The sequence below is a fragment of the Podarcis tiliguerta genome (assembly GCF_965153285.1).
Source record: "Podarcis tiliguerta genome assembly, chromosome: 4".
Classification (NCBI taxonomy): domain Eukaryota; kingdom Metazoa; phylum Chordata; class Lepidosauria; order Squamata; family Lacertidae; genus Podarcis; species Podarcis tiliguerta.
In genome coordinates, this window is record NC_139537.1 from 89730231 (window position 1) to 89754294 (window position 24064).

General features: G+C 41.9%; 1 protein-coding gene and 1 pseudogene across 3 annotated transcripts in view; both read left to right on the forward strand.

The window, feature by feature from the left end:
• Positions 1-24064, forward strand: part of GPC6 (glypican 6) — a 766899-nt gene that overhangs the window by 151986 nt on the left and 590849 nt on the right. The gene's annotated exons all lie outside the window — the stretch shown is intronic.
• LOC310676948 (large ribosomal subunit protein eL27-like) lies at positions 1604-2082 on the forward strand (annotated as a pseudogene). Its single transcript has one exon. The product of its transcript is annotated as a large ribosomal subunit protein eL27-like (transcript).

Here is a 24064-nt window from a genome sequence, read left to right on the forward strand (position 1 = left end):
TAAGCTCAGTTGGTTAGAGCATGGTGCCAATCATGCCAAGGTCACAGGCTTGATCCCCATATGGGACATCTGCTTACTCCTGCATTACAGGGCTTTGGCCTTGATGACCCACAGGGTTCCTTCCAGCTCTACAATGATTCTAAGATCTTGTTCTGTCCTCTACTTTGCTTCAATTTGAATAAGGATGGACAAATCTGTCAATTTCAATTTAACTTGGTTTTTTTCCTCAAACTCAAGTTCAGCTGACCTCCTCAGCTTGCAAATTTTGAAAATAACAAGTCCATGTGAAAATCTGCAGCATGGGGACTGGAAGAACCATGGAGACCGTGTTGAACTATGCTGCCGTGTCACATTGGTAAACAGAAGCGCACCACAATTTTTTGCCATCAGAGGACGAACACAATTAGTCCCTCCAGCATGCTGCTCACATCCTGTCTGTGGCACATCAACATTGCTCCAGGCCACATCTTTCTCTTTGCTCCTCCTTTCCTATCAATCATGAGCACATTGGCACAAAGGCAAGCGAGATCCAAACTAGATGTGACATTAATTTTGCGAATCCTATTAACATGCATGTTTTTTGTGGTGTTGTTTTTTAAAATGCAAATGGCAGCTCAAGGCTTTGTTGTTGTTAAAATATTACCCTTCCTTGGCCCAGTCCTGATGCTGCTTGCCCCTGGTGGCTATTTACATAGTAATAATAAAAAACAAAGAACCACACACATTAATTTGATTTATGCAGCAGACTTTGTGTCTACTTTTGCCCAAAGGCAGAAAGGTCTAAGGTGGTTGCATTGTGGCAAGAAAGGACTGTATCGAGGCCCTTGAAAATATACCTCAAAGTGCTACTGCTTACTGAACACGAAAGAAAAGCAAGTGAAACTGGTACTTACTGTCTGTATTTTCATGTCTATAATTCTATCTAATATTTCATGGGCCTTCAAAGGCTTGACTTCAATGGTCCCATAATAACAGTAGCATCCTTTGGTCAAAGTCTGTTGATACCCTGGAGCCACAGGGGCTCTTGAACTGTAAGGACTGTATCATGTTCTATTTTCTTCCTCAAGCTCGTTGGCTAAAATGGTACTCAAATGAACTGTTTCATTCATGTCAAGCTCAAGACTGATTTAAGCAGGAAGGAGCTCTTTCTCTTTTCATTGCCTTGAGTTCTCAAAGGCTTCAAGAACACTAAGAGAGGACAGCATAGACAATACATCTCATAAAATAGGGGGTGGGCAATGAAGCTTTTTTTAAAAAAAATTGGTTTGATTTTAGACTATGGCTGGAGTCCTAACCCACTTACCTGAAAGTAAACCCCATTAGACTCAGCAGGGCGTATTTCTCAGTAGACATGGTTACAATCAGGGCTTTTTTTTATTCCGGAACTCACCAGAATTCAGTTCCAGACACCATTGCCATTATAAGAGAACAAGTGAGGTGTTCATGGTGAACATTTTTCTTTTTCTAGAAAAATAGCACTGTTTTAAAAATGCTGTGTAAATTGCATGTAGGCTGCAGGCCCAGAGACGTTTACTTTGGAGTAAGTCTCATCAAGCTCAATGGGATTTATTTTTGAGTGGACATGTACAAGATTCTGAGCGAGCTCTTTTTCCTCTTTTGGTGTGGGTGCCATCACCGCTGCAGCTTCAAGATGGGCAAGTTTATGAAACCAAGGAAAATTGTCCTTGTCCTTGCTGGGCGTTACTCTGTACGCATAGTTGTTATTGTTAAGAATATTGATGATGGCACCTCTGACCACCCCTACAGCCACGCTCTGGTGGCTGGCTTCGATGGTTACCCATGCAGTGGGTGACGGCCAGCATGGACAAGAAGAAGATTGCCCAACATTCCAAGTCCTCTGTGAAGGTCTCCAATTACAATGACATGAATACCTACCAGGTACTCTGTTGATATCCCCCTTGACCAGACTGTTGTCAACAAGAGTGTCTTTAGACGTAAAGCCTGGTGAAAGGCCAAAGTGAAATTTGAGGAGAGATACAAGACAGGCAAGAACAAGGGGTTTTCCCAGAAACTCTGATTCTGAGTGGCATGCATTTGCACCAAAAAATATTTTTGAAAAGCACTCCCCCAAAAAGATTGCACTGTTCCCATTGAAATCATGACTAGCTTGGTTTCAATGGGACTCATATTCAACTAACTGAAATGGTGCAACCATTCAGCACATTGGATGCATTTATTATATTCCTTCGGTTTGTCAACTGCCAGAAAATTCTCTGGGGGGTTCAGTAATCCCTCGCATTGATAACTCTCTGGCAGGGCGGGGCGGGAGGACAATAACTGGTCATCCACCTTTGCAGGATGCATTGCCTGATTATTTCAGTCTCTCTTTTTGTATCTGTGCACGTAGTCATTTGCATGCAACTTGCTCTCAGCTGTGGCGTATTTGTTTCGTGGACTCCTAGTGCTTCCTGTGGTTCTGTTGGGTGGCTTCAGCATCTCCCATGGCCAGTTGTCCAGGAACATACAAAGACAAGGAAATGTTTCTTACCGTCTGCTTTTTCTTCAATATTTACAGAGACAGGCTCAAGTATCCAGCCTCGTGGATAATGGGTGTTGTCCCAAGTGAATCTCCACCCCCATGTCTCCCATTTCCTCATTCGTCATATCTATGGGTGCTGCTACCTACGTGCCCTCTGCTTTTGAGGTCTTTGCTCTCCTACTTTCAAGGCTCGCCGGGTTCTGGGAGAGGTGGGGTTTGGAATGCCTTCTAAAGACACTGTGTCCATCAGCTGTCGCCCCCTTGGTGCTTCCTCTTCCTCCTCCTCCTCTCCCATTATTTCCCAACTTTCCCAGCTCATCTGCCTCTGAGCTGTGACCTCCCTCAAACCCCTGTTGTAATTCTGAACGGTCTCCTCCTTCTCTGGAAGGGTCAGGCTGGGGAGGCGGTCTCCACCATTCCTCCTCTGCCCAGACCCTGACAGGTGTCTCACTTGATCTGGGCCATGCTACCATAGCTGCACCAATGTTTCCTTTACTGTGAAATATTGCATAAATGACTGTATATTCATATTCATGATAGTTGCAAAAGCCCATAGCTCCATGAGCATATGGGTCCAAATGTACACAGAATGCGGACCATGACCAGAGCCTGGGCTCTCATTGCAGCACTGAGTGGCGCTCTCCTCACATATTGCACTGTTGCTGAAATTACTGAAAGTGAGAAAATGTTGGTAACATACTAAATGTAGGATCAGAGGCATCAAAATATCAGTCTCTGGGTAACAGCAGGAGGAGATTTGCCCTCATCCACTCCTGCTGTAAGCACCTATTTGGTCACTATGGCTTTTTGTATGTTCTTATGAACGTAATGAATTCTGCAAGAGACCTAAGGGAAAGTTTTTCAGGCATCGCAAATTACAGCCATAGCTAAAAACATGAAGCTCATTCATAAATTTAGTGCTCATTAATAAAGCTGGTATTGCTGTGTTGTCAATTTAAAAAGAAATACAGCTAGTTGACCAATTTCTAGTGGCAACCATATTTTTTAGTAAACAAATTCCTATTTTCTGTATTGTGACTTAACTGTCGTATGTTTGTAGATTTGTTGCATTCATCTAAATGGCTGGGAATTGCTTGCAAATAGTGCTAACCCCTATATATCCATTAATTTATTCGTTGCTACTGGTGATTGCATTATGTTAGACAAAACAGAGTCATTTAGCACTCTGGAGAGTTAAACCATGCCTAAATTAAATGGTTTTCTACATTTCCCCCCATTCCAGAAACAGGATGAAATTAATGTCCTATGGTTGTCTGGGTGTTGACTTTTTTCCCTAAGATGAAAACAAGTAAGAGTCTTCTACTGCCCTTTAGGTAGCTGAAACGGGAGGTGTTAATTGCTTGCCCAGTGAAGAAAATGCTGAGATTTTAACTCTGCCTTAAATCTTAATTGTGACCTTTATTCTCCAGACCAAGATCTTTTATTTCAAAGAGAAGCAGACAAAAATAAGTGTGGGATTCCTTATACATCCTTTATCTCTGTTATAGCACTCAGCTTCTATTCTTTGTCATTTTTTCCTCAACATCTATTTTTGCCACACACTTTTTCATGATGTTGCATTTTCATTGATCTTGGTCTGCTCTAAATAGCAGACATAAAGTGCAACATCATTCAGCATAAGCAGACCTGAGTAGAAAACACATTCATGCCCTTTTTTCACACCTTCCATTGACTGCCTAACACTAACACTAATCCAGAGATGTCTGGAGGTGGTTCAGTATTTGCTAGTGTGAGTCTTTCCTTGGTGGACAACAGAAAATGTTAGCTGATATCTTGATCAAGATAGCAAATTTTCTATAAATGAATGGAAATGGTTTATTGAATATTTACAAATAGATTGTCATCAGATAAGAACATCGGCAGGATTATTGTAATAACCTGCAGTTTTATAAGAGTACATATTTAAAGTAGATGAATAAATGAGCAAATTAAGTTAATTTGAATATGCAGAAGATATTAAAAATAAATTTAAGAAACCACAGAAAGAGGAGGAAGGAAGTCAAGTTTTGAAATTTTAGAATGATTATAAAATTATTGAAATGTATAAAACTGAAAATCATAAATAAAATAACAGATCAAATCCAAAAAAGGAAAAGAGAAAATGTTATTTTTTGGTCATTTATCAGTCTGCGACAGTAGCAAAAATTCTGGCAAGTGAATACACATTGGCTCTTCAAGCTGTAAATTGTGGTAAATACCTTACAATTAAGACGTGAGGTTTACATATTTTTTGTAGACCAATAACAAGGGAAGGATACTTTTGGGAAATTAGGCTTAGCGTCTGTTCATCATTGATAATGCGGTGTTCCTTACATATCCAGGATGTGGCTTAATTTGCATTGATTTTTAGATTGGACATTTTGTGTGTGTGTGTGTGTGTGTGGTCAATTTCATGTTTTCTAGTTATACACTATTATGCACAAAGTTTCTGTTATGCGCTGTATATAGGATATATTCTGATATTTGCAACCTAGCTTGATTATTTGTGTGGAATCAACCTTCTTTTACTTATGAGACTGTAGCTGAAAGTAAACAAAAGAATGTTCTCAGCGACAAAGCCTGAAAAACGCACAACACATATAGGGTGTTGCAGTCACAGGGGAGGCACTTTATAGAGTATATCAAAGTGTCATTTGAATATTTCATTTGTATTTTTTAGGGCAAGTCAACATTCAGCTTGTACTATATGGTTCAGCACAAAAACCTTTCTTTCTTTTGAAATCAGCTATTTTCTGACTTGTCTCCCTCTGCTGTACCCTCTATAAAATCAAATTAGCTGCTAGATAAATAGCTCCATCTGATTAATTCCAGAATCATTAATGCCTAAGAATCTTGAGGATCACCTGTTCAAATGGCCTCTCGTTGTTAGGCTACAAACTATGCTAAGAAAGAGCATAGTTGCAGTCAGGGCTTTTTTTTCAACCGAAACTCAGTTCCGGCACCTCTCAGGTGTGTGCCATTGCTATTACAAGAGAACAAGTGAGGTGTTCATGGTGAATTCTGACACCTCTTTTTCTAGTAAATTCCATTTCCAAATGCACTGCTGATGATTCCTATTCTGTGAATGCTGCTTCGTTGTCCCCCCCCCCCCAATCAAATGAGCCAGCGATGTTCAAATTTTCTAGCTTAATGCAAGAAGGGCTTTCACTCTTGCTAGAAGCTCGGCCTTGCCCTCACCGGTTCTGGAAGGCTCCTATAGAAGAGTCCCGTACGCACAGAGGCTTTGCGCCTGCCCATTAGGGGAAATAGGAAGCCCCGAACATATATATTTTTAGATGTCCTTTTTATGTTGAGATTCGTAGAGACACCATTGAAAGAGTCAATGATGCTCACTGAGTCAAAGAGTCAAAGAGGCTCGCCGATCTTTCAGACAAGTCTAAACTAAATTCTCTCCTCTTAGGCAAAGATCAGAAGACGACCTGGCTGGTAGCCAGATTCTGCGCCCAGATTTGTAGGCACAGATCATCCTCTAGAATAAAACAGCTTACTAGGGAAATGCTGAAGTCGCCCTTTGGGGGTGCCTCAGGGTCTATTTTTATGGTAGCCCAAATCTCAGTTGTACGGGTGTATGTATGTATTTCAATTTTAACTCATGAGCTATTGCTGCAATCTGCTCTGATTGTATATTTTATCTTTATGAATGCTGTTTTTATTGTGTTATGCGAGCTGGTCTTTGACCATAATAAATTATCTACCTATCTAGCTTAAGAGAATCCCTACATATCTGCCATGGAACCCTACAGACATCTGCTAATAAGTAGATGCCCTTTACTATTGGCAGTTCATAGAATTGTAGAGTTGAAAGGGAATCCTTTGACCAACGTGGGGCTCCAACCCACGATCCTGAGATTGAGTCTCATGCTTTACTGACTGAGCTATATGAGTATCTTGATCGAACCATTTGGAAAAATTGAGATACATTAAATGACTAGAAACTCTCTTGAAAACATACAGTAAAGAAATTAATTATTCCGGTGTGTATATATCTCACGAGGCAACCCAGTGGTTTTATCCCTTTGTCTCTCTTCATTTTATTGCAAGGCACAAAATAGTTTCAGTAAGTAGTTTTTCTCACTCACACAGAGAAAGATGGAGCGGTGGAAGATCTGGCTGCTGCAGTGGGGAAGAGATGACAAAACAATGACTTTTATAATTGAAAACTTTGAGGACTGTGAGTTCAGAACAGCCAGCAAAGCTTTGCCTGTTGTATTTGATCCCACTTTATTGACATGCTTTGGTATCTGTTTAGTATATAGAGACCATTACACAACTGATTGGATACGCTGGGCAGTCAAATAATTTGATTTCACTGGAGCATGGTGTCTACAAATATCGGTTGGGGACAGGTTTATGGGCCCACCCACGTCTTGGAGGCTGCAGTTGATGGTTTGTGCAAGTTGGCTTCAGGCTTGGAAATGTATTTCTGGTTGTGCTATGCCTTAACCGAAAGAAAGAGGTTTCCATTTTTCTGCAATAAAATGAAAGCAATAATCAATGTGCTCTACAATAAAATAAATAAGACAGTATTGTAGATGATAACAATTAAAATTATTTTTTTTTCTTACCTGCACTGATGATAGTCATTGTTTGGATGGGGGGCTTTTATCCATTTCTGCAGTCACACAATCAATCAATCTGAAGCTGACCTGGGTCCCACAGTCACAAAAACAAATGAACTGAAAAAGCCTCAAAAACAAAAACGCAAAATAAATAGCAAAAATAAAAGTGCCAAACTTAATCCATTCTGGAAGTCTGTTTGACTTCTGAAATGTTCAAAAACCAAGGCTCAGTTTCTGATGGGTGCAGGCGCCCCGGAAACAATGGCGGACAGCCGCGTCAGCCATTTGGCTTTCAGAAAATGTTAAAAAACCAGAACACTTACTTCTGGGTTCTCGGCGTTTGAGAACCAAGGCATTTGAGAACCAAGGTACCACTGTATCAGCAAATAATAATTAAACAGAAATTCACTCTTAAAAATTACAATAAATAATTTCTAAACTATAATCAATGAAAATAACAGCGAGTCACAGTGCATAAAATAACACAATACAAATTGAGAAGCAAAGACATATAACTTATAAAATTATTTTTGAATTATTTTTTTTTAAATAAACGATGCATTTCCCTGGTTTTCAGTTGAAGTAATTGGGTGGCTACCAAGCACATCAGACTGGTGCACACACTGATTTTCTCCCCTTTATCTTAGAAAATAAACACTTGCAGTGCTATGACCTAGAAGACCATGGTCTCAATCCTCACTCAGCCATTAATCTCACTGGGGGGACCGTGGGGTTAGTCACTGCCTTTCATCCTAACCTACCTTTGCAGTGGTACACCTTGAGTTCATTGGAGGAAAAAGTGCTACATAAATATAATGAACAGATAAATAAGTAACAGTGGGGAGGCTAACCTTTTCGGAGCCAAGGGCCACAGTGACACATGGCCAATGCCTCTGAAGGTGCATTTCAAGATCTACAGGGCCAAAGTGGTGTAACAGTTCTAAGGTAATTTTGCAGTTGTGAATTAGGTCCCACAGTTTGAATCTAGATCATGCAGCATGGCCAAAAGGAGACATAATTTCTGTTCCTAAAGAGCAGTTATGAAACATGTCATTGGGTGGGTGCAGGGGGAGAGAGAGAGAGAGAACAAAGCACAAGAAAATCATAAATGAAATATAATCTCTAAAAACATCAGGCACCTACACACATCAGATGCTTGCAAGTGTCCTGATTTCACAGGGAAAGTCCTGGAATTACAGAAGCCATTCCGGTTTCTGATTTGATCCCAGACTTGCCCTTTTTGAAGGATGTCCCTGTTTTCATCTGAGAAATGTTGGAGAGGATTGAATAGGGCGTCCCTATTTATACTCAAGAAAGGTTGGAGGGGATGGAGTAGGATGTCCCTATTTTCATCTGAGAAAGGTTGGAGGGAAATGGAATAGGATGTCCCTCTTTTTATCAGAGAAAGGTGGGAGAGGATGGAATAGGATGTCTCTATTTATACCTGAGAAATGTTGGAGGAGTTGGAATAGGATGTGTCCCTCTTTTCATTGGATAAATGTTGGAGGGGATTCATGCATGCATGTCCACACACCCAGTATGGTCCCAGGGCTTGAGGGTATATGATAAAGCTGTCTTGCTGAAGCTTAGCTGGTTCAACAGTGGTCAATCTGTAGAGAGAAAATTGTACACAGGGAGAAGCATACAAACAGGTTTTTAAATTTCTCCTGAATGTTAAGAATAAAAGAGACAGATGCCTCTCACCAGGGAAGGCATTCCACAAAGGGGAACCAGCCACCCAGAACACCTGTTACAGGGTTATATAAAGGAAACAACAACAACAACAACAACATTTTATTAATTTATGAATTGCCTTCCACATAAGTCTTGGGTCATTTTACAATCATGAAATAAAAACAACCAAAGATAGGCATGAAAGCAAATGAACACCCAAAGGCAAAGACCATATATTTCCTAGCTGGAAAAGCTTGTTGAAACAAAAAAATGCCTTCTGTTGTTTCCGGAAAGTACAAATAGTGGGTGTTCGTCACATAATAATCATTTCAGACAATTATAAGCCTCGGGCAAAAGATTTAAGGGGCCTGGATTAAAATGGCAGATAGATTGTGTGTGATGTTAGCAATTTACTGTTTCTTAGCTTCTGTCTCTCATCTGTAAAACTGGCTTAATCATAATCTCCTTCACAGGGCTGATTTGAAGGTGAGGGAGGGACTGTAAATCTCTTGGCGTACCAAGGCATAAAGCTTGCACCTTGTTATGCATTTGCAAGTCCCACTGAAACCAATGGACCGTAATGTATTGGATTGAAACCATAGCATTCTATAGACACAGTAAAAAGAAGATGGGTGGGCGAGATGCAATTATCCTTTTAAAATATAGGCAAAGCATAGGCGGCGGTAAAATCCACTTAATTTTACGACCAGGGGTGTTTAAGATTTAGTAAGAAGGTTACCTTTCTTTAAACTGGTCATTAGACAAATTTCCAAAGGTAAGCTGGCTCTGAGCATATTAGGCGCTCACTGAGACTATTGAGCATTTTAGTGTTACAGATCCGAGCAAAAGCTGTTTACCTTTCTTAAGATGGGCTCTTGCAGAATCCTAACTGGAGGCTCTTTCAGTGATGTCCTTTAGAATGAAATCAGTGTGTCATCTGCCAGCTGTTTCTCTGTAAAATGCATTAAGAGTACACAGCTAATTAGGACTGACCTTTTCCAATATTCATCACACCGTCGCTTTACCGTGCTGAAACTTTGCTTTCAAGAAGATGCCGAGGATCTTTGCATAAAGGGACCATGACTAGTTTTACATTTTTTCTTTTGCTATGGTAGCTTCAAGAATCTTCCCCAGGTAGAGATAAGGTGATTATTTTATGTTGTTGTTCTCATTTCTATTACATGGAATGATGCAGCAATGCAATGAATGGAACAGCAGGGAGAAGCTTTGTTCGATTGTTTTACCATCCGGCTTCATTCAGCCTAATTCTTGCATAATTATTTTTTTTTTTACATCAATTAAATGAGGATGAGGTGGCCTTCCAGATGTTCATGGATTCTGACTCATACCATCTCCACGTCAGCATGGTCCAATACTTAGGGGTGATGGGAATTGCGAGTCCAGAAAAATCTAGAGGGCCGCAGGTTCCTATTCTTGAATTAAAATAAAAGAGGTTGCTTTTTCAGCTTGTAATAAAGGACCAGTTTGGGAGTCACGGAAGCAGAGGGATATGGTAGATTTCTTTGTGATATAGCACAAAGGGACAGCTTATGCAAACAGATAAAGGACCTTCTCAGTGCTATTTTTCTAGAAAACGAGGCACCAGAACTCATAATGAGCACCTCCCCTTGTTCTCGTATAACGGCAATGGTGTCCACCTGAGAGGTGCTAGAATTGAGCTCTGGCGAGTTCCAGCTGAAAATAAAAGCCCTTGACCTTCTTAATTTGCCAGCCAATATCATGTGCTCTCTGGCCCTCTGCTGATGTTTCTATGCTCAGTTGACTTGTTGACCCCAGCCCCTTCTCTTCTCTGAATTTCAACAGAGTTCATTAGCATGAGACCATAGTTGCATGTGGAAACTTGGAGAGAAAGGTAGAGGACAGACTTGTTTCCTCCCAAATATGGTACTGTCATGTCTGTAGGCTCCACAGATAATTGGGTGCATTAGCCCAAAGCAGAGACAACACCTTGCTGACAAAGGTCCGTATAGTTAAAGCTGTGGTTTTCCCAGTAGTGATGTATGGAAGTGAGAGCTGGACCATAAAGAAGGCTGATCACCGAAGAATTGATGCTTTTGAATTATGCTGCTGGAGGAGACTCTTGAGACTCCCATGGACTGCAAGAAGATCAAACCTCTCCATTCTTAAAAATCAGCCCTGAGTGCTCACTGGAAGGGCAGATCCTGAAGCTGAGGCTCCAATACTTTGGCCACCTCATGAGAAGAGAAGACTCCCTGGAAAAGACCCTGATGTTGGGAAAGATGGAGGGCACAAGGAGAAGGGGACGACAGAGGACAAGATGGTTGGACAGTGTTCTCGAAGCTACCAGCATGAGTTTGACCAAACTTTGGGAGGCAGTGGAAGACAGGAGTGCCTGCCGTGCTCTGGTCCATGGGGTCACAAAGAGTCGGACACAACTAAATGACTAAACAACAACAACAACAACCCAAAGTTCATGCAGTGGCACTCTTGTAACTGAAAGCAAGTGAGAATCACTTGTCAAAGATTTACTTCTCCAGGGCGGGGAACCTGTTACTCTCCAGCTCTTGCTGGACTTCAACTCCCATTAACTCTTATCATTGGCCATGTTTTCTGGAGATGATTGATGTTGGACTCCAACAACATCTGAAGAACCACAGGGCCTCCTACTTACCGTTTACACATAGACACAGCTGCTTCCTTAGTAAATGCTATGTCTCTTTTTCATGCTAGACAGTTAATGTGCTAGCAATAATCCCATGTGCGCTTAATCATTCATAACCAGACATATCTGATTCTCTGCAGCTAAAAGCTTCCCTATTCATAATTAAGTGATAACAGCCAAAAGAAACTAGCAAAATCTGGAAATGGACAGGATGAAAGCTTGAAGGAAGGTTTAAGTCTGTGTTATTACTGAGGTACGGTAGGTAAGACTAGCATGGCATGTTGCATCCTGAAAAAATAACATTAATAACAATTGCTCCTTGCTGTGGTTTTTACACAAAACTAAATAAAAGTTTTGAATTATGTGAGAAATAAAATTAATCAACCAACCAACCTTTAATGGATGGGGTCACACTTCAACCTCCCCATTCATCCCCACTGCAAAATGAAATTTGAGAAATACAGAAATTAAATCTGATCTGAAGTAGCCAGGGCCTCCAATATTTCCGATGTTCCACAGCAGCTGTGCATGCCATGGGGCATCCAGTACTTGCTTCACAGTGGTACATGGATGGCACTGTGGTGTAAACCACTGAGCCTCTTGAGCTTGCTGATCAAAAGGTTAGCGGTTCGAACCCGTGCGGTGGGGTGAGCTCCCATTGCTCTGTCCCAGCTCCTGCCAACCTAGCAGTTCAAAAGCACACCAGTGCAAGTAGATAAATAGGTACCGCTGCTGTGGGAAGGTAAATGGCATTTCCGTGTGCTCTGGCTTCCATCATGGTGTTCTGTTGTGCCAGAAGCTGTTTAGTCAGGCTGGCCACATGACCCAGAAAGCGGTCTGGGGACAAATGCCAGCTCCCTTGGCCTGAAAGCGAGATGAGCGCCGCAACCCCATAGTCACCCCATAGTCACTCAACCATCCAGGAGTCCTTTACCTTTCCCTTACTCGGATCACACACACAAACCACCGGGCATCTGCATGACACATCAGCACCCTCGGCAGCATGCACAGGGTGACTTCAGCACACCCCAGGGCCCCTCAATCATGGGCACACCAGTGTGGTGTAGTGGTTAAGAGTGGTGGACTCGTAATCTGGTGAACCGGGTTCGATTCCCTGCTCCTCCACCTGCAGCTGCTGGGTGACCTTGGGCCAGTCACACTTCTCCGAAGTCTCTCAGCCTCACTCACCTCACAGAGTGTTTGTTGTGGGGGAGGAAGGGAAAGGAAAATGTTAGCCGCTTTGGGACTCCTTAGGGTAGTGATAAAGCAGGATATCAAATCCAAACTCTCTTGGTGTTTTCCCCAGACGCTTGCACAGCAAGGAAACTAACATGGGTAACCAGTAGAAATAGAGCCAACCTGCTGCTTTCAAAGGCTGTGTGTACTCAGAAACAACATGTCCATGGTTCTTGACCATCCCTTAAAACAAAGCTCCAGCTGCAGATGTCTTTCCAACATTTTCTATAAGTATGATTAGGAATTTTTCTCCTCCACCCCTCTTACAAAGTCTCTTGTGGGCATCAGGCCACAGAAGTGCATTGATGAGTTCAGTTTCTCTTATTTTCCTTTTCTTTCCAATTGCAGTGGTTTGAAACTGTTCACTCTTAGTGACATTTGCTTTCAATTAAATTGCTTTACATTTGAACTAATAAAAAAATACGTTACTGTCATCTGGGACACTCACCCCACCCCACCCGGTCACTAGCAACATCAGTTTTTGCCAAAACAACACAATGCTCTGGAATGAGTTAGGGTTTGGATTAGGTTGTCTTAATTCTGATGAGAGATGAATGAAATCATTGGAAGGCAAAGAGTGCCTTATTGGCAGCTGGTGCAGCTCAGCCAAATTCCGTTTACATCAGTGGGAGAAAACACCCCTAAGGAGCCTGAGAAGTTTGCTGAAGACGGTCCAGTACCTGGTGTAATTTCCGTCATGATGTTAGATGGATTGCATTGGAAAGTACATATGCAAGTGCTTGGCGGGCTGGGATGTCCTGACTGCTTCTTCTGCAGTATTTTTAAACTGGGGTGGGAAACCTCAGGTCTCCATGTCTGGCTCTCAACACTCTCCCCAGGCTACACCTCTTACTGGTTAGAGCTTTCTTTTCATCGTTGGCTTATAGAAAAGTATGCATTACCAACTATATTCTGCGCACACTGTTTTACTGGTATGTGTGCATGTTTCTGTGGAGTGTCCTGAGAGTGCATTGAAAGCTGAGTGTCCCAAGCAGGGAGTTGTTTAGTCGTTTAGTCATGTCCGACTCTTCCTGACCCCATGGACCAGAGCACGCCAGGCACTCCTGTCTTCCACTGCCTCCCGCAGTTTGGTCAGACTCATGTTTGTAGCTTCGAGAACACTGTCCCACCACCTCGTCCTCTGTCGTCCCCTTCTCCTTGTGTCCTCAATCTTTCCCAACATCAGGGTCTTTTCCAGGGAGTCTTCTCTTCTTATGAGGTGGCCAGAGTATTGGAGCCTCAGCTTCACGATCTGTCTTTCCAGTGAGCACTCAGGGCTAATTTCCTTAAGAATGGATGAGATTGATCTTCTTGTAGTCCATGGGACTCTCAAGAGTCTCCTCCTGCACCATAATTCAAAAGCATCAATTCTTCAGCAATCAGCTTTCTTTATACTCCAGCTCTCACTTCCATACATCACTACAGGGAAAACCATGGCTTTAACTATGAGCTCTGCTGTGCAGGGCCACCCAAGATGGACAGGTCATAGTGGAGAGTTTTGACCAAACGTGATCCACCTGGAGCAGGAACCTGCAAGGCACTCCAGTATCTCTGCCAAGAAAACTCCATGGACAAAGGCAACAAGCAGGGAGAGGGGATGATATTTGTGTGTGCTTAATATTTAACACAGCTCCCTAAGCCAGACATATTTTGAATCAAAACTTCCGTCTTTCAAGTGCATATGATTCCCACTCACCCTTAAATAAAGTCATTAGCTGTTTTGAATAGAATCCAAAATCTGGACAGGAATCCAAAATACTGAGTAATAGATAAAGCATCTATCTGGGAAATGTATGAATAGCAGGAGCAAAAGTACTGAAAATTCCTTCCATCTACAGCTCTTTTATTAGTTTCAGCATTTTACATCCAGTTAACATGGTTCCACATATGTGAGGAACAGACTGAAGGAACATCCCCCTTCTGAGATGTGGCTGTAGAAAGGGTGAACATTTTAACAGCCATCATTACTAAATATTATTTAAAAGCTGTCAGAGCCTTCATTTGCCTTTAGGAGTTGTGACATATGGTCAGAAATGGTTTGAAGATTTATAGTCGTCCCCGCTGGATGGGTTTCAAAACATTCTCTAACAAGATTCGTGTCCCCTTATCCTTGGCAAAAACCTTCCAGAAACCGTGGCGCATATAAGCAAGTAGACAAAGAATGATGAGGCTCAGGTGGTTTAAAAACAGACTTGAAGCAAGGTTGCCTACTCAAAGGAGTGAAACAAGACTGATTAAAGAAATTACAGCTGGGCCAAGATGATTTCTCTCTCTTCTTGCTGCCTGGAAATGTTTCACTATTAGCATCTACAAAAACCACAGAATGCATGTTGTGTTTAATGGGACTTACTCCCTAGTGGGTGTGCTTCAGCCTTGCATGTATTTCATTTGCATAGTGCATGCAGGAAAGTATGTAATGTGTATGCAAGCAAGCAAACAGAACTAGAACTGTCCCTTTTCTCCCACACCATACAGCCTGAATTCTGAACGGAGATATGTCAAAGTCTATTAGGATAAAACAAGACAGGTTATTCTAATAGCTTTCCCATTGTGGGGAGGATACGTAAAGACTGAAGTGTCAAGCATCTATTGTCCCACATTTTCCAGTGCATTTTCATATTACTTTCCATATCATAAGAAGTCCTTTTTGGGGGAGCGGGAGGGAAGAGGGTTTGTTGCTCAAGAGTGCTAGAGCTATTTTAGTTGGACAAACTGAATTTGCTGGTATGTGATGGTTGCTATTTTCAGATGGGATTCCATCTGGAAAGATTCTGGGAGTCTGTCCGTCCCCCCGACCTGCCAAATCCATATTGTTTTTGGCCTTAAATTGGCCATATTCAGTTATGGTTGTGGCTAGGTTTTGTCTGATGGATAAACGTTGTTTGAAAGTAATTATATTGCAGTATTATTATTTTTTTGTAGTTTCCCCTTTAAGAACTCAACAAAATGTGAAGAATCACCGCAAAAGTAATAAAAACGGCACACATGTTTTGGAGATGTTGTTGTTGTTGGTTGTTGTTATTCTTTTCATTTCTATACCGCTTTATATTTTAAAGGGGGGAGGATCTCAAAGCAGTTTACAACCTACATTAAAACAGCAAATAAAACAATACAAAATAAAACCTTACGGAAGAAAGTCGAATATAAAGAATACATTTAAATACAATTAACATTCATTCAAACATAATTAACAGGAAAGTAAAATATTATCCTAAACATTTTTTTAAAAAACTCTACAGAGGAGGTCAACTGCAGAATTCATGTTTAGTGAGCAAAGTTAACAAAAAAATTATCTTAAACATTTCAAGAGAAAGCATTATTAAGTGAAGTCAAATATAAAAGGTGCATTTGAAACAGCATAACTGGCAAAAGAATAAAATATTCTCCTAAGTGTATTACAGTATTTTAATATTTCTTTGGAAGCTGCCCAGAGTGGCTGGGGAAGCCCAGCCAGATAGGTGGGGTATAATTAATTAATTTATTATTATTATTATTATTATTATTATTATTATTATTATTATTATTAGCATAGAACATACCTGCTGCTGTAGCTATGGGCCAATTACACCTGGAAGCAAGTCCCATGGAACTTCTGTGTAAACATGTATAGATTTGCACTATGAAAAGAACATGGAATGAATTTTTCTAGTAGGAATCCCCTTAGGTCCAAAGTAAGTACCCTAATAAATGGACATGGGTGGTGCTGTGGTCTAAACCCCTGAGCCTTTGGGGCTTGCCAATCGGAAGGTCAGCAGTTCGAATCCCCGCGATGGGGTGAGCTCCTGTTGCTCAGTCCCAGCTCCTGCCAACCTAGTGGATAGAAAGCACGTCAAAGTGGAAGTAGATAAATAGGTACCACTCCTGCAGGAAGGTAAACAGCGTTTCCATGCGCTGCTCTGGTTCGCCAGAAGTGGCTTAGTCATGCTGGCCACATGACCCAGAAGTTGTCTGCTGACAAACGCTGGCTCCCTCGTCCTAGAGAGTGAGATGAGTGCTGCAACCCCAGAGTTGTCAGCGACTGGACCTAATGGTCAGGGGTCCCTTTACCTTTATCTTTAAGTACCCTAATGGGATCCCATTAGGGGGCTAACATCATACTGCCACATAGAAGGCAATGTGGTGGAAAAAAGTACAAGGGCGAAATATAAATGTGTACATGGATTGAAAGAATGCCTACCATTACGCTTCTCAACCATGGTCTGAATTTGTGGCAAAAAAAAATCTTAAAAACCTAAATTTCTTTCCCCTTGCTAGAGAGATTGCAAAAGTAGTTGATTAGTATAATCTTTCACAGCTATGCCTGCAGGAATTAAATGTAAAACTGATATCTATGAATATGGAGAGATCTCTGATCTCAAATGTTAATGTTTCAGTAAGACATGTGTAAAGACTATACACACATGTTCATACCTTAGAACTCGAATGCCTTGGCTCCCAAATAAATCGACTTCCGAACAATTGAAACCTGGAAGTGAGTGTTCCAGTTTTCAAATGATTTTTGGAACCCGAACATCTGTCATGGCTTCTGCGGCTTCCGATTGGCTGCAGGAGCTTCCTGCAGCCAATCAGAAGCCACCCTTTGGTTTTTGAATGTTTTGGAAGTTGAATGGAGTTCCAGAATGGATTCCGTTCAACTTGCAAGGTACGACTATATATATAGTTATTATTCTACTATTTTCCATACCAAGATGTATTACAAATGTAATATGGATTAAGGCATAAATGTAAATTACTGCCTCACCCCTCAAACAGTAATTCAGGATTCCGATTACATTTTCTTTAAAGCACAATATAGGACTAAATTTTGCATGAGTCAGGGTGCTTTTAGGCTTGAGCAGAATAAAATCTTCCAGTTTTAGCTGCCTTGGTTAAAATGTGTCCTCTTTTAGAATAAGAAAATAATGCAGAAGCATAATCTTCAATCATATGTTCAAAGGCAACTTCAAGTTATAAATCACACAGCTTGCAAGATGGAGCTGTAGCCACCTTATAATAAAATGCCCTTGACTGTCTTTTGGATAGCAGTAATTTGTCGCATGCCTGCAGTTTATGAACTTTCTTACCTCTGTGGTAAGGAGGGAAGGTGATATGGCAGACGGCCCATAGGGCCTGGGCCTGCCAAAAGTATAGATGTTCTGCAAGGACACAGAATCACCAAACCCTTAGTTTGTGGCTGGTGGCTTCACCAACACAATGCTGATGCTACATTTTCATTTTTGGCAGGGATGCTAGTCTAAATCAGGTGATTTGCATATTTCTGGTTGCAAGGCAACTAAAACTCAAATCAATTTCGCCCCCCCCCACACACACCCAAAACAATTCTCAAAATTAGCCTCTGTAAATTTAGCTACTGAATATTCTCTTCATGTATAGATCTTATTTAATTGCAATAATAATAATAATAATAGTAGTAGTAGTAGTAGTAGTAGCAGCAGCAGCAGATTTCTGCAGAACTACACCTTTTCAGTGTTTTGGCTCTAAAGCAATTATTCAAAGTGGCATAGAAATGGGCTGCCCATTATATTAGCCAATATCCTTGTGGTGAGCTTTCAAACAGTAATCTGTTTGAACAGTTAGCATGCATGAGTAAGGAGGGAGGTGTATACAGGCAGTGCTTTTTTCTGGAGGCACGCAGGGGTACGCGTGCCCTTTAACATTTTGTGAATCTTTGGACTTTTGTCCATTTGCTGTATTTTTCCCTCTTGGAACTATAAAATGGTGATTTTCTTGAGTCAAAATGAGAGTACCCCTAAACATTTTTTTTTAGAAAAAAGCACTGTACACAGGCAACTCCCCATTTACATGGGGGTTATATTATGAGGCACTGTGTGTTTAAGTGAAATTCCGTATATTGGGAACGCCATTGAAAAAGCCGGCAAACACACTCCAATTCTCCTTGCTCAAACTCCAGCTCTCCACAGGCCTAAAAGATCAGTGCAAGGGCTCCTGGGATTGCATTTGCAAAGGCCCATGGGATTGCTAGACGCTGGTTTTGTACCATTTTTTTTTGCAATTTTGCGCTCTTTTAGGGCTGTTTTTGCCCCTTTTGTCCCATTTACATGCCTTAAACGCACGTAAATGGGGAGTTGCCTGTATACATGCACATACCCACACCTACATTTTGGACCTGAATAGGCTTAATTCTGAATATATATGTATGAGGGAACTGTTGGTATCCAAAGGCCAAAATTTTCACTTGGGAAAGACTGGTATACCAACTGCTTAAGAAAATGGCTGACAACCATTATTTCTGCATCGTGGGGTGTGTGCGAGGACAGGTTCACAGAGTTTTCCACATCCCAGCTGTTTTGTCTAATTATTATTATTATTATTATTGTCATTTATTACTTGCACCCCACCCATCTGTCCAGGTCTCCCCAGCCACTCTGGGCGACTCCCAACAAAATATTAAAAACACGATAAAACATCAACATTAAAAGCTTCCCTAAACAGGGCTGCCTTCAGATGTCTTCTAAAAGTCAGATAGTTGTTTATTTCCTTGACATCTGATGGGAGGGTGTTGTTTGTTTCCTTGACATCTGATGAGCGGGCGCCACTACTGAGAAGGCCCTCTGCCTGTTTCCCTGTAACCTCACTTCTCGCATTGAGGGAACCGCCAGAAGGTCCTTGGAGCTGGACCTCAGTGTCTCAGTTTTCTGATGGCGATCTTTTATTTGCGTGAAATTCCACTCTGCTAGCCCCATCGTTGGCTTCCCAGAAACTTAATACGCAGTTGTCTGGATTTGCAAGCTGTGTGCTGCAAAATGTTTTCCTTGGTGGGTGGAAAGCTCCCCTTGAAATCCCCATTCCAATGGGGACTCCCAAGCATGCAGCCTGACATTCCAAAATCTGTCTGCCTTTGGAATATGAAACGTTTTTATTATTGCAGTCATCTCAATGGACAGCTCTGACCCAGGGCAGACAGAAGTCAAGGTTATGTGCATACTTTGGGTGGTGGGGAGGTGAGGGAATGGGATGGTGGTAGGTTTCTAAATATAACGAGATTGTTGCCCCCTTTTAAAATTGTAAAACATAGTTGTTAGGGTGGTATACTCGTATATTCTTGTCCATCTGCTCTAACTGCTTTAGTGTCAGGATTGTTCCTCTGGGATTTGAGAACTCTTGCCTCCAGCTTGCTGTTGATAAAGCACCTTACCTGCAGTAATGTTTCCAACCGTTGGTTATAAAAATTACCCGTCTGTGGCTCCCTGTCACCAGATTTATAATTTATTACGGTTATTGTTACACATCAGCAAAACAGCTAATGTATATGTATCTGTGGTCTCAGATGGGATTCTGTAGCTATGCCAGGCCTTTGGGGAACTTTACCCTGAGCATCTGTATTTGGGCTAAATTAATATTTCGTTTTCTCCAGGGCAAATGAAAGGGGAGGATAAAAGGCACTAATCAAAAGAGATATTGAAATTCTGAAATTCAGGCGAACTATCCAGTGTACCTGTTATTGGCACTGCCCAAATCTTCTGAGTAATTATGTACATTTGTGTGTTGGTTTTATTTGTTAAATTTGTTTCCCATGTTTTGACCAATAAAATACAATAAAAGATCGGTAAACTATACAAAGAGGCAGATGAAATATCAGTAAAAGAATTAGGCTAGTATTTTTCACAATTCCAAAGCTGGCCACACACATGCACACACCTCCCCCAATTCAAAATTATGGGACAGGCAGGGAATAATATTTAACCATATGTCTGGAAATCTGTGGAGTCCTTTTGTTCACAGTTCTGTGTAACACCTTTAAAGGTAAAGGGACCCCTGACCATTAGGTCCAGTCTTGACTGACTCTGGGGTTGTGGCACTCATCTTGCTTTATTGGCCAAGGGAGCCGGCGTATAGCTTCCGGCCCATGTGGCTAGCATGACTAAGCCGCTTCTGGCGAACGAGAGCAGCGCACGGAAACACCGTTTACCTTCCCACCAGAGCGGTACCTATTTATCTACTTGCACTTTGAGGTGCTTTCAAACTGCTAGGTTGGCAGGAGCAGGGACAGAGCAACGGGAGCTCACCCCGTCGCAGGGATTCGAACCACTGACCTTCTGTTCGGCAAGTCCTAGGCTCTGTGATTTAACCCACAGAGCCACCCGTGTCCCTCATGTAACACCTTTAAGGCTTCCTAATTCATAGAATCATACTACAGTAGAATTGGAAGGGACCACAAGAGTCATCTAGTCCAACCCTCTGTGATGAAGGAATCTTTTCCCCAATGTGGGACTCGAACTCACAACCTTGAGATTAAAAATCTCACACAATCCCAACTCAGCTATGCCATGCATGCACTGCAGACTGCAATCCTGTACACACTTACTAGGGAGCAATCCCCATGAAATCCAGTGTGGCTTACTTGTGAGCAACGTAAGATTATTGCAACCTTCCTCAACCTCAACCCTCCAGATGTTTTGAGACTACAATTTCCATCATCCCTGACCACTGGTCCTGCCAGCTAGGGATCATGGGAGTTGTAGGCCAAAAACATCTGGAGGGCCGAGGTTGAGGAAGCCTGGATTATTGTGATGTGAACCTGCACTAGAAATTGTGACAGCAATTCTGAACCAAGGGAAGACACTTGGGTGTTAGGTGTTTAGACAACTGCAATGTTTTCAAGCATCCGTTGAGTTTTTGTTTTGCAAACAGCGAGGATAGGGAGAGAGTTAGAGCAAGTGGAAACCACACAAGGTTTCTCTCAGCAGAAAAGCAACTGTGACAGCAGTGATGCTTTCCGAGCCAAAGTAAGACACTTTTCAGTTTTGTTCGGTGCTAAGTGTTTGTGCAGCTGCAATGCTCAAGTGCCCACGGTGCCTTTTCAAGGAAGGAGGATGGGGAGAAAACCAGTACAACTGGCCATGTCCCTGTGACCTCATTGGCCCCACCACCACAACTCCCTGTCATCCATGCTGCATCCTTTGATCATCAGCTGCCACTGGCCACAGGTTTCCTGTGGGAATGTTGTGGATACTAGGAGAGGATATATTGATTTAATAGTATCCTTCCTCACTCACGCTTGTGAGTCAGCAGCAGAGCGACATTCCCCAATATATAGCAGCAAGCTAGTTGGTAGATTCTTTTGAATCTCTTTACTTAAGCAATCCAATCTGGCTTTGTCCAGATTGGGTTCTGTTCCTGGCAAGTCCCCTTTTCTCCTTCCTAAAAAGAATAAAGACACAAGAAGCTTCTTTTCAAAGTAATACGTTTACTCACATTCAGTTCACAGTTGGATCCCTGAAGGCAGGCTTTAGCTTGTAGTTACAGATACAGTGCGGCTTACATCCTTGTAAGGATGGGCCCATGTGCTGCTGGCAGAAAGCCAGCAGTGCAGTCCAAGAGAAGAAAAGGCATCAACAGAGGAAGGTGGCTGCTTGACTGGACCTTTTGTGGGGTCTGCAACTACCTGGTCACATGCCGGTAGAGGATGCTCCAGACCAGGTGTAACAGGAAGTTCAACTGGCTAGATCAGCATCCCCCTGTCTGTGTCCACTCTAGGCAAACGAGGATTGTTGTATTTGACTGCTCCAATGGATTACATCCCACATTTCCCACCCCTGCAAGTAGTAGAATGACAGCTTACCTGCTCTGACTCACTTCAACCCTGTCCTGCTTCCTGAAATATTGTTTGTGGGTCTTGCTACAGAGAGGTTTGATATAATTCCAAGGGAACAAGCCAGCAGCATGACAAGCCTGGGCAGTGCTGAATTTTAAATCAATTTCCTTTTTCTTTTTAAAAGCATGAAGCACAAAATAATCCACTGATCTCACTAGCATCTGCAAGGTATGAGTAACCCCAACAGGATTTACTCTGTCAGTGTTCAGCAGACTGTTCAGGCAGGCAGATATTAATTCATTTTTAATGTTAGTAAAATACAGTCATTAAAAAGCAGCTAACACAAAATGCCAGAAATGCTTTTAACGTTGCACAAAGTGCACTCCTTTGCCGAAATTGCTTGTTACTTTTGGAGATCGGGAGATGCTGGAGTCTTTAAATATTTAAAATAGAAGTTGCTTTTTTCCAAATGCAGTGTTTCTGATCAGAAAAATTGTTTCAACAAGCAACGCTGTTGAATAATGCACGATGCTGCTAATAAGATAGTCTGGGAGAATCATTTGTTATGCTGCGAAAATGACTAGCCTTTTGAACGTGAAAGAGGCTTGCATTGATTGGAAATTCTGTAGCAAATATGTAAAAGTGCAGCCAGAGTGTGACAACTTTCAGATAAACATTGTGTCCCAACTCTTCTCCTTTGTTAGCAAATTTACTTTACGTGATCTCTATCACTAGACCATTCCTAGTACATCTGAATTCACAAGACCTTTGCACAGATCCAAACCTATGTAGGGCATGGATAAATGGGCATCTAGAGGACATGATATAACTTGCACTTTGGGATTAGTCTGCAAAACATGTAAGCAACGTTTTGAAACCAAGATATGCAATGCCCGTTTAATAGCTAGGAAGAGATATTGCACTGTAAACTATAATAAGTCACACTTTGTTCTGTGTGACTGAATTACTTAATGAACGTATTTAGGTTTGAATATCCTACATCCGTATAGTAAAAGCTATGGTTTTCCCAGTAGTGATGTATGGAAGTGAGAGCTGGACCATAAAGAAGGCTGATCGCCGAAGAATTGATGCTTTTGAATTATGGTGCTGGAAGAGACTCTTGAGAGTCCCACGGACTGCAAAAAGATCAAACCTCTCAATTCTTAAGGAAATCAGCCCTGAGTGCTCACTGGAAGGACAGATCCTGAAGCTGAGGCTCCAATACTTTGGCCACCTCATGAGAAGAGAAGACTCCCTGGAAAATACCCTGGTGTTGGGAAAGATGGAGGGCACAAGGAGAAGGGGACAACAGAGGACGAGATGGTTGGACAGTGTTCTCGAAGCTACCAGCATGAGTTTGACCAAACTTTGGGAGGCAGTGGAAGACAGAAGTGCCTGGCGTGCTCTGGTCCATGGGGTCACAAAGAGTCAGACACGACTAAACAACTAAACAACAACAACAAATCCTACATCCCTCCATTTGTTTATGAACCGCGTAAATTGCGACAGCTTTGTTTAGAGGTCTCATGTGGAAGCGCTGACTCATCTGCTGCGTCATGTTTGGAATCGTGTTGTGGTGCCAGCCAAGTTGCAAACCCATCTCCCACAAGCCCTTACACAGGGGCTTTCAAAGCACCAGAAACAGACCTTGCTGTCAAAACATTTAAGGATTAGTTTGATTGGTGGTTTTTAACCAATGCTTTTTCTACATACGGTAGCTGTCTGGAGACAACACTGCAGCCGTTATACAGAGACCATTCTGTATAAGGTTGTCACTGTCAACCAGCTTTCAAAATCCAGTGATATGGGGGAAACTGTGTTCTGCCACCCTGTGTGTGGTGTGGAGCACTGCATGCGAATGGTGCAGCATGTGC